Here is an 11,993-nt window from a genome sequence, read left to right on the forward strand (position 1 = left end):
AATACCTGAGTTTAGTACGCCGACATCGAAAATCTCTTTTATGCAGTTCGTTGGTGAGATAACCTCGACGCCACCCAGTACTGGGGCAGGAGTTCGGGAGTATCGCCATAACTTGTATAACGGATGCTTTTCGAAGGTTGAGGTAGATGATTTCCGAAGGTTTCTTGGTTATGTGTTGAAGGATGGATACAGCTGGATGTAGGATTTGCTAGTTTGGGTGAGATATTATGCTTCCCCTGTATCCCCAACACCTAATTGCATAACCGGAAAGGTTCGGGAGTTTATAAGTGGGAATTCAAGTAGCTCTTAGGATATCTTTCCGACAGATGTATGATATGAAATTGGGGTTCGACGTCTAGTGGTCCGCCTATTCACGGTCGGTTTTACAGTGGTCTCGTTGTGTCTTAAAGAGTCCTTGGCTATGCCGACTCGGGGACGCTTCGTATGTCATGTGCACTGCCTTGTACATGATGGTGCTCTATGATCGAGCATGTGTAAGCCCCACCACGAAAACTTCGGACGAAATCTCTATCATATGTTTGTTCCGTCTTATTCTGCAAGCCAATCCTTGTTTTGTTTTTTAGTTGTGGTATTCGAGTTGATTCGAAGTCAAATGTTGATTCCATACCTTTTCCTAAACGGTGTTCTCATACTTCGATGTGAATACCAATCCTTCTTGTTCATCAAGATTGTTTTTGCCAATCCTTTTTAACCGGTGTGCTTCTCTTCAAGTGGGTCCGATCATTTCAACATCCGCAAGTTTCAATCTCAGCTTTCTCTACGTTGTTCGTTTCATCCACCCCAAGTTGCCTTTGTTCTTCCTCGTTGTTTTATTTCTTCCAATTTGTTCAACCTCTCAAGGTTCTGTGGTTTCACTCGTTTTTCAAAGAAGCAACTTATTTTTACCTCTTCTCTTTCTCTTTTGTTTTTCCCTCCGGTGCCATTCTAGATCTCGGGACGAGATCCTCTCGTAGTGGTGGAGTGTTGTAACGCCCCGAGACTGATGTGCCAGTTGTCGTCCAGTTATTCGCCGTCGTTGCCATGTCATTCGCTTGCGTGTTGCATCTTGTCATGTCATCATGTGCATTGCATCATCATGTTTTCAAAACTTGCATATGTCCCGGTCTCCTCGTTCCATCCGTTGTCCGTTCTGAGTCCAGACACACTTGCACGCGCCCGCGGCATGTCCGAAATATTATTTTATAAGTGGCCAGAAAATGTTCTCGAAATGGGATGAGAGTTGACGTGTGGTCTTATTATAGTGTAGATAGACCGCCTGTCAAGTTTTATCGCATGCGGAGATCGTTTGATGCCCCAACGGATAACTATAGCGACATTATAGCCGGTCTAACGTCGGTCATTTTCGGGCTCCGGAAACAGTCGCCGGGCCTCCCTCTCTTCTCTTCTCTCAGCTCGAGACCGTCTACACAGCCCACTACCTACCGCCAGGCCCTACCTAACCTCTCTCGTCAGCCCGCGGACCTCCTCCCGCGCGCGTCCGAAATCTGTCCCGGACCCGACCCGGGCAGTCGTTACCGTTGTGTCCGGATCATCCCCAAACATCTACAAAACATCACCATTTTCTTATTTGGACTCCCTAGCCTATTCTTTCTAAACCGTCCGATTTCGATTGAATGATCCAAACTCCCCTCTTTCCATATATATATATAGGACCTCTAGTCTAATTTGAGACAAAACCCTAAAACCTAGGGGATGTCCCATCCATTCCGTGTCCGCTGCCGCCACCAACTCACAAGCTACCTCGGGATCCTCTCATTCTCCCCTGCCCAATCCTTAGATCCCCACCAACCAGAGCCTCCCATGGCTTCCTTCGAATCCATCCCCTCCAGCGATCCAATCTGTGAGGCCGCCGGCAGCAGCAGCTGCACCCTCGCGCACGAGCTCCTCCCTCCTCACGCCGTTCCTCTCTGACCGTGCCTTCCCGTCTCATTGTTCCTCGCAGGGAACCATGGCTGCCGCCTGGAGCAGCAGCAGCGCCCGAGGGCTCCGCCACTGGCGATCCGCGAACCAGGCTGCTTCCGCACCCCACTTCCTTCCTCTCCCTTCCCTGTCTTTCACCCTCACCTCACATCTCTCCCTCTCTGTGTGCTCGAACAGGAGACCACCATAACCGCAGCTTCAAGCTCCGTCGCCGTTGTTTCTTGCCGGCCGCTCGAGAAGACCACGACCAGACCCGCCGCCCCGTGCCAAGTCCGTTCCGCCGGAGTCCCTTGAAGCGGCCGCCCTGGATCTCATCTCCGGCCCCTTCCGCGACCTCCCCGACCCCACGCCGTCGCGAGCCGCCTCCTTCCCTTGGATCCTCGCCGCCCCTTCGCCCTGCTCGCCTCCTCTGCTTCGTTCGAGCAGGGAGGACGACGCACCTCTGCTGGCTGCGTTGACCCGTTCTAGTGCCAGCATGGACAAGCGCCAAGGCCCAACGCCCCTTCCAGCCTCCCTCTCCACCGACCGGCCTATTGGCCCAATGTGAGCAGTTGCCTCCTGTGCACTATCGGGCCAGCCAGATTCGGCCCGATCCATGTTTTTTTTTCTGCAGTACGATCTTGCCATTTTCTAGAGACTGCAGTTTTTACAGAAAAACCCTCATTGTCATGCATATAATAACTCACAATTCGTGCATCGAATTAAAATGATTTATATATGAAACTTGCTCAGAATTTTGTCTAGTTTAATAATATGTCATTTTCAACCATGTTTAAAATGTTGTTTGATTAAATTTGCTCCTATGCCATGCTAAAATGCTTTATTTTATAACTAAATAACCGTAGCTCGGATTTTAATAATCTTTATATGTAAATGGGGTAGAAAAATGCCTAGTTTAACATGGTGACCTTTATTTGCATGTTAAACAACTCTAAAATTGTGTTTAGGGCAGAACAGTACCAAACCTAATATATGTATATGAGGCGTTTCCGAAATTGTTGTTCGTTGTTTCCGGCCTCATTTAAACTTGACTAGATAGGTAGTTTTATTTGCTTCACCCTCTTGCCATGTTCATCAACATTTAATATTGTTGAGTACATAACCGGGAGAGAAATAAATAATTGATGTGGTGTTTCGTCGATATGCAACGGAGTTGCATATTGACCTCCACTTAATTTCTAGGATTGTTTGTGCACTTTGCCATGTCATGCTTCATTAAACCGGACATGCATCATTCTTGGTTGTGCATCATGCCATGCCTATGTGGTGGTTGTTCACTATGTTGTTTGCTTCTTCCCGGTGTTGCTTCTTCGGGTTGGTTCCGATAACGTCGTGTTGTGAGGATTCGTTCGACTACATCCGTTTGTCTTCTTCATGGACTCGTTCTTCTTCCTTGCGGGACCTCAGGCAAGATGATCATACCCTCGAAATCACTACTATCTTTGCTATGCTAGATTTGCTCGCTCTTTTGCTATGCCAATGCTACGATGCCTACCACTTGCTTTCAAGCCTCCCAAATTGCCATGTCAAGCCTCTAACCCACCTTGTCCTAGCAAACCGTTGTTTGGCTATGTTACCGCTTTGCTCAGCCCCTCTTATAGCGTTGTTAGTTGCAGGTGAAGATTGAAGTTTGTTCCTTGTTGGAACTTGGAGATGTTGTTCCTTGTTGGAACATGTTTACTTGTGGGGATATCACAATATATCTTATTTAATTAATGCATCTATATACTTGGTAAAGGGTGGAAGGCTCGGCCTTATGCCTGGTGTTTTGTTCCACTCTTGCCGCCCTAGTTTCCGTCATATCGGTGTTATGTTCCCGGATTTTGCGTTCCTTACGCGGTTGGGCTATTATGGGAACCCCTTGACAGTTCGTCTTAAGTAAAGCTCTTCCAGCAATGCCCAACATTGGTTTTACCATTCGCCACCTAGCCGCTTTTTCCCTTGGGTTTCGCGGACTCAAGGGTCATCATTATTTTACCCCCCCGGGCCAGTGCTCCTCTGAGTGTTGGTCCAACCTGTCAGCTGCCGGTGGCCACCAGGGGAAACTCTGGGCTGGCTTACCCGTACCTAAGACAATCTGAGTGTGCCCTGAGAAAGAGATATGTGCAGCTCCTATTGGGATTTATCGGCACATTCGGGCGGTGTTGCTGGTTTAGTTTTACCCTGTCGAAATGTCTTGTTGTACCGGGATACCGAGTCTGATCGGAATGTCTCGGGAGGAGGTCTATTCCTTCGTTGACCGTGAGAGCTTGTCATGGGCTAAGTTGGGACACCCCTGCAGGGATTTGAACTTTCGAAAGCCGTGCCCGCGGTTATGGGCAGGTGGGAATTTGTTAATGTCCGGTTGTAGAAAACCCGAAGTTGACCTTAATTAAAATGAATCAACCGCGTGTGTAACCGTGATGGTCTCTTTCCGGCGGAGTCCGGGAAGTGAACACGGTGTGTGAGTTATGCTTGACGTAGGTTGTTATAGGATCACTTCTTGATCATACTTTCTCGAACGTGCTTTGCCTTCTCTTCTCGCTCTCATTTGCGTATGTTAGCCACCATATATGCTAGTCGCTTGCTGCAGCTCCACCTCCTAACTTTACCTTACCCATAAGCTTAAATAGTCTTGATCGCGAGGGTGCGAGATTGCTGAGTCCCCGTGGCTCACAGATACTTCCAAAACCAGCTTGCAGGTGCCGATGAGTTCGTGCAGATGACGCAACCAAGTTCAAGGAGGAGCTCGATGAAGATCTTGTCCTTTGTGTTGCTTCGTTCTAGTTGATCAGTAGTGGAGCCCAGTTGGGGTCGATCGGGGACCTTTGTCGCATTTGGGGTTCTTCTTTTATTTTGGTTTCGTAGTCGGACCTTGATTGTATCTGGTTGATGTAATGCTTTATTTATGTAATTGTGTGAAGTGGCGATTGTAAGCCAACTATGTATCTCTTTTCCCTTATGTATTACATGGGTTGTTTGCGAAGATTACCTCACTTGCGACATTGCTTTCAATTCGGTTATGCCTCTAAGTCGTGCTTCGACACGTGGGAGATATAGCCGCATCGAGGGCGTTACAAGTTGGTAATCAGAGCCTTCCCCGACCTTAGGATCCCCCACTGCTTGATCGTTTTTAGCAGCCGTTGTTGAGTCTAGAAAAATGCTTTGAGTCATTTAGGAATTATATATCGGAGAGTTTAGGAATTCTTTTTACTTCCCAGTCTCCTCATCGCTCTGGTAAGGCATCCTGACATAGAGTTTTGACTCTTCTCTTCTCAAATTTCACTAAAAAAAAAATTTAGGATCACGCGGGTATCTTGGAATCGTTTCGATGGTTTTGTGACGAGAACATTGTCATGGTGCCTCCTGTCAGGGGTTTAGTGGAAGTGTCCCGGGGAGTTGAGCTCCGAGGTGTTGTCATCATAATTTTATCGTTGCAGTTCTGGAATACCTGAGTTTAGTACGCCGACATCGAAAATCTCTTTTATGCAGTTCGTTGGTGAGATAACCTCGACGCCACCCAGTACTGGGGCGGGAGTTCGGGAGTATTGCCATAACTTGTATAACGGATGCTTTTCGAAGGTTGAGGTAGATGATTTCCGAAGGTTTCTTGGTTATGTGTTGAAGGATGGATACAGCTGGATGTAGGATTTGCTAGTTTGGGTGAGATATTATGCTTCCCCTGTATCCCCAACACCTAATTGCATAACCGGAAAGGTTCGGGAGTTTATAAGTGGGAATTCAAGTAGCTCTTAGGATATCTTTCCGACAGATGTATGATATGAAATTGGGGTTCGACGTCTAGTGGTCCGCCTATTCACGGTCGGTTTTACAGTGGTCTCGTTGTGTCTTAAAGAGTCCTTGGCTATGCCGACTCGGGGACGCTTCGTATGTCATGTGCACTGCCTTGTACATGATGGTGCTCTATGATCGAGCCTGTGTAAGCCCCACCACGAAAACTTCGGACGAAATCTCTATCATATGTTTGTTCCGTCTTATTCTGCAAGCCAATCCTTGTTTTGTTTTTTAGTTGTGGTATTCGAGTTGATTCGAAGTCAAATGTTGATTCCATACCTTTTCCTAAACGGTGTTCTCATACTTCGATGTGAATACCAATCCTTCTTGTTCATCAAGATTGTTTTTGCCAATCCTTTTTAACTGGTGTGCTTCTCTTCAAGTGGGTCCGATCATTTCAACATCCGCAAGTTTCAATCTCAGCTTTCTCTACGTTGTTCGTTTCATCCACCCCAAGTTGCCTTTGTTCTTCCTCGTTGTTTTATTTCTTCCAATTTGTTCAACCTCTCAAGGTTCTGTGGTTTCACTCGTTTTTCAAAGAAGCAACTTATTTTTACCTCTTCTCTTTCTCTTTCGTTTTTCCCTCCGGTGCCATTCTAGATCTCGGGACGAGATCCTCTCGTAGTGGTGGAGTGTTGTAACGCCCCGAGACTGATGTGCCAGTTGTCGTCCAGTTATTCGCCGTCGTTGCCATGTCATTCGCTTGCGTGTTGCATCTTGTCATGTCATCATGTGCATTGCATCATCATGTTTTCAAAACTTGCATATGTCCCGGTCTCCTCGTTCCATCCGTTGTCCGTTCTGAGTCCAGACACACTTGCACGCGCCCGCGGCATGTCCGAAATATTATTTTATAAGTGGCCAGAAAATGTTCTCGAAATGGGATGAGAGTTGACGTGTGGTCTTATTATAGTGTAGATAGACCGCCTGTCAAGTTTTATCGCATGCGGAGATCGTTTGATGCCCCAACGGATAACTATAGCGACATTATAGCCGGTCTAACGTCGGTCATTTTCGGGCTCCGGAAACAGTCGCCGGGCCTCCCTCTCTTCTCTTCTCTCAGCTCGAGACCGTCTACACAGCCCACTACCTACCGCCAGGCCCTACCTAACCTCTCTCGTCAGCCCGCGGACCTCCTCCCGCGCGCGTCCGAAATCTGTCCCGGACCCGACCCGGGCAGTCGTTACCGTTGTGTCCGGATCATCCCCAAACATCTACAAAACATCACCATTTTCTTATTTGGACTCCCTAGCCTATTCTTTCTGAACCGTCCGATTTCGATTGAATGATCCAAACTCCCCTCTTTCCATATATATATATAGGACCTCTAGTCTAATTTGAGACAAAACCCTAAAACCTAGGGGATGTCCCATCCATTCCGTGTCCGCTGCCGCCACCAACTCACAAGCTACCTCGGGATCCTCTCATTCTCCCCTGCCCAATCCTTAGATCCCCACCAACCAGAGCCTCCCATGGCTTCCTTCGAATCCATCCCCTCCAGCGATCCAATCTGTGAGGCCGCCGGCAGCAGCAGCTGCACCCTCGCGCACGAGCTCCTCCCTCCTCACGCCGTTCCTCTCTGACCGTGCCTTCCCGTCTCATTGTTCCTCGCAGGGAACCATGGCTGCCGCCTGGAGCAGCAGCAGCGCCCGAGGGCTCCGCCACTGGCGATCCGCGAACCAGGCTGCTTCCGCACCCCACTTCCTTCCTCTCCCTTCCCTGTCTTTCACCCTCACCTCACATCTCTCCCTCTCTGTGTGCTCGAACAGGAGACCACCATAACCGCAGCTTCAAGCTCCGTCGCCGTTGTTTCTTGCCGGCCGCTCGAGAAGACCACGACCAGACCCGCCGCCCCGTGCCAAGTCCGTTCCGCCGGAGTCCCTTGAAGCGGCCGCCCTGGATCTCATCTCCGGCCCCTTCCGCGACCTCCCCGACCCCACGCCGTCGCGAGCCGCCTCCTTCCCTTGGATCCTCGCCGCCCCTTCGCCCTGCTCGCCTCCTCTGCTTCGTTCGAGCAGGGAGGACGACGCACCTCTGCTGGCTGCGTTGACCCGTTCTAGTGCCAGCATGGACAAGCGCCAAGGCCCAACGCCCCTTCCAGCCTCCCTCTCCACCGACCGGCCTATTGGCCCAATGTGAGCAGTTGCCTCCTGTGCACTATCGGGCCAGCCAGATTCGGCCCGATCCATGTTTTTTTTTCTGCAGTACGATCTTGCCATTTTCTAGAGACTGCAGTTTTTACAGAAAAACCCTCATTGTCATGCATATAATAACTCACAATTCGTGCATCGAATTAAAATGATTTATATATGAAACTTGCTCAGAATTTTGTCTAGTTTAATAATATGTCATTTTCAACCATGTTTAAAATGTTGTTTGATTAAATTTGCTCCTATGCCATGCTAAAATGCTTTATTTTATAACTAAATAACCGTAGCTCGGATTTTAATAATCTTTATATGTAAATGGGGTAGAAAAATGCCTAGTTTAACATGGTGACCTTTATTTGCATGTTAAACAACTCTAAAATTGTGTTTAGGGCAGAACAGTACCAAACCTAATATATGTATATGAGGCGTTTCCGGAATTGTTGTTCGTTGTTTCCGGCCTCATTTAAACTTGACTAGATAGGTAGTTTTATTTGCTTCACCCTCTTGCCATGTTCATCAACATTTAATATTGTTGAGTACATAACCGGGAGAGAAATAAATAATTGATGTGGTGTTTCGTCGATATGCAACGGAGTTGCATATTGACCTCCACTTAATTTCTAGGATTGTTTGTGCACTTTGCCATGTCATGCTTCATTAAACCGGACATGCATCATTCTTGGTTGTGCATCATGCCATGCCTATGTGGTGGTTGTTCACTATGTTGTTTGCTTCTTCCCGGTGTTGCTTCTTCGGGTTGGTTCCGATAACGTCGTGTTGTGAGGATTCGTTCGACTACATCCGTTTGTCTTCTTCATGGACTCGTTCTTCTTCCTTGCGGGACCTCAGGCAAGATGATCATACCCTCGAAATCACTACTATCTTTGCTATGCTAGATTTGCTCGCTCTTTTGCTATGCCAATGCTACGATGCCTACCACTTGCTTTCAAGCCTCCCAAATTGCCATGTCAAGCCTCTAACCCACCTTGTCCTAGCAAACCGTTGTTTGGCTATGTTACCGCTTTGCTCAGCCCCTCTTATAGCGTTGTTAGTTGCAGGTGAAGATTGAAGTTTGTTCCTTGTTGGAACTTGGAGATGTTGTTCCTTGTTGGAACATGTTTACTTGTGGGGATATCACAATATATCTTATTTAATTAATGCATCTATATACTTGGTAAAGGGTGGAAGGCTCGGCCTTATGCCTGGTGTTTTGTTCCACTCTTGCCGCCCTAGTTTCCGTCATATCGGTGTTATGTTCCCGGATTTTGCGTTCCTTACGCGGTTGGGCTATTATGGGAACCCCTTGACAGTTCGTCTTAAGTAAAGCTCTTCCAGCAATGCCCAACATTGGTTTTACCATTCGCCACCTAGCCGCTTTTTCCCTTGGGTTTCGCGGACTCAAGGGTCATCATTATTTTACCCCCCCGGGCCAGTGCTCCTCTGAGTGTTGGTCCAACCTGTCAGCTGCCGGTGGCCACCAGGGGAAACTCTGGGCTGGCTTACCCGTACCTAAGACAATCTGAGTGTGCCCTGAGAAAGAGATATGTGCAGCTCCTATTGGGATTTATCGGCACATTCGGGCGGTGTTGCTGGTTTAGTTTTACCCTGTCGAAATGTCTTGTTGTACCGGGATACCGAGTCTGATCGGAATGTCTCGGGAGGAGGTCTATTCCTTCGTTGACCGTGAGAGCTTGTCATGGGCTAAGTTGGGACACCCCTGCAGGGATTTGAACTTTCGAAAGCCGTGCCCGCGGTTATGGGCAGGTGGGAATTTGTTAATGTCCGGTTGTAGAAAACCCGAAGTTGACCTTAATTAAAATGAATCAACCGCGTGTGTAACCGTGATGGTCTCTTTCCGGCGGAGTCCGGGAAGTGAACACGGTGTGTGAGTTATGCTTGACGTAGGTTGTTATAGGATCACTTCTTGATCATACTTTCTCGAACGTGCTTTGCCTTCTCTTCTCGCTCTCATTTGCGTATGTTAGCCACCATATATGCTAGTCGCTTGCTGCAGCTCCACCTCCTAACTTTACCTTACCCATAAGCTTAAATAGTCTTGATCGCGAGGGTGCGAGATTGCTGAGTCCCCGTGGCTCACAGATACTTCCAAAACCAGCTTGCAGGTGCCGATGAGTTCGTGCAGATGACGCAACCAAGTTCAAGGAGGAGCTCGATGAAGATCTTGTCCTTTGTGTTGCTTCGTTCTAGTTGATCAGTAGTGGAGCCCAGTTGGGGTCGATCGGGGACCTTTGTCGCATTTGGGGTTCTTCTTTTATTTTGGTTTCGTAGTCGGACCTTGATTGTATCTGGTTGATGTAATGCTTTATTTATGTAATTGTGTGAAGTGGCGATTGTAAGCCAACTATGTATCTCTTTTCCCTTATGTATTGCATGGGTTGTTTGCGAAGATTACCTCACTTGCGACATTGCTTTCAATTAGGTTATGCCTCTAAGTCGTGCTTCGACACGTGGGAGATATAGCCGCATCGAGGGCGTTACAAGTTGGTAATCAGAGCCTTCCCCGACCTTAGGATCCCCCACTGCTTGATCGTTTTTAGCAGCCGTTGTTGAGTCTAGAAAAATGCTTTGAGTCATTTAGGAATTATATATCGGAGAGTTTAGGAATTCTTTTTACTTCCCAGTCTCCTCATCGCTCTGGTAAGGCATCCTGACATAGAGTTTTGACTCTTCTCTTCTCAAATTTCACTAAAAAAAAATTTAGGATCACGCGGGTATCTTGGAATCGTTTCGATGGTTTTGTGACGAGAACATTGTCATGGTGCCTCCTGTCAGGGGTTTAGTGGAAGTGTCCCGGGGAGTTGAGCTCCGAGGTGTTGTCATCATAATTTTATCGTTGCAGTTCTGGAATACCTGAGTTTAGTACGCCGACATCGAAAGTCTCTTTTATGCAGTTCGTTGGTGAGATAACCTCGACGCCACCCAGTACTGGGGCGGGAGTTCGGGAGTATCGCCATAACTTGTATAACGGATGCTTTTCGAAGGTTGAGGTAGATGATTTCCGAAGGTTTCTTGGTTATGTGTTGAAGGATGGATACAGCTGGATGTAGGATTTGCTAGTTTGGGTGAGATATTATGCTTCCCCTGTATCCCCAACACCTAATTGCATAACCGGAAAGGTTCGGGAGTTTATAAGTGGGAATTCAAGTAGCTCTTAGGATATCTTTCCGACAGATGTATGATATGAAATTGGGGTTCGACGTCTAGTGGTCCGCCTATTCACGGTCGGTTTTACAGTGGTCTCGTTGTGTCTTAAAGAGTCCTTGGCTATGCCGACTCGGGGACGCTTCGTATGTCATGTGCACTGCCTTGTACATGATGGTGCTCTATGATCGAGCCTGTGTAAGCCCCACCACGAAAACTTCGGACGAAATCTCTATCATATGTTTGTTCCGTCTTATTCTGCAAGCCAATCCTTGTTTTGTTTTTTAGTTGTGGTATTCGAGTTGATTCGAAGTCAAATGTTGATTCCATACCTTTTCCTAAACGGTGTTCTCATACTTCGATGTGAATACCAATCCTTCTTGTTCATTAAGATTGTTTTTGCCAATCCTTTTTAACTGGTGTGCTTCTCTTCAAGTGGGTCCGATCATTTCAACATCCGCAAGTTTCAATCTCAGCTTTCTCTACGTTGTTCGTTTCATCCACCCCAAGTTGCCTTTGTTCTTCCTCGTTGTTTTATTTCTTCCAATTTGTTCAACCTCTCAAGGTTCTGTGGTTTCACTCGTTTTTCAAAGAAGCAACTTATTTTTACCTCTTCTCTTTCTCTTTCGTTTTTCCCTCCGGTGCCATTCTAGATCTCGGGACGAGATCCTCTCGTAGTGGTGGAGTGTTGTAACGCCCCGAGACTGATGTGCCAGTTGTCGTCCAGTTATTCGCCGTCGTTGCCATGTCATTCGCTTGCGTGTTGCATCTTGTCATGTCATCATGTGCATTGCATCATCATGTTTTCAAAACTTGCATATGTCCCGGTCTCCTCGTTCCATCCGTTGTCCGTTCTGAGTCCAGACACACTTGCACGCGCCCGCGGCATGTCCGAAATATTATTTTATAAGTGGCCAGAAAATGTTCTCGAAATGGGATGAGAGTTGACGTGTGGTCTTATTATAG

Source organism: Triticum urartu, chromosome 2A (genome assembly GCF_056163025.1).
Source record: "Triticum urartu cultivar PI428250 chromosome 2A, HENAU_Tu73, whole genome shotgun sequence".
In the NCBI taxonomy this organism is placed as follows: Eukaryota; Viridiplantae; Streptophyta; class Magnoliopsida; order Poales; family Poaceae; genus Triticum; species Triticum urartu.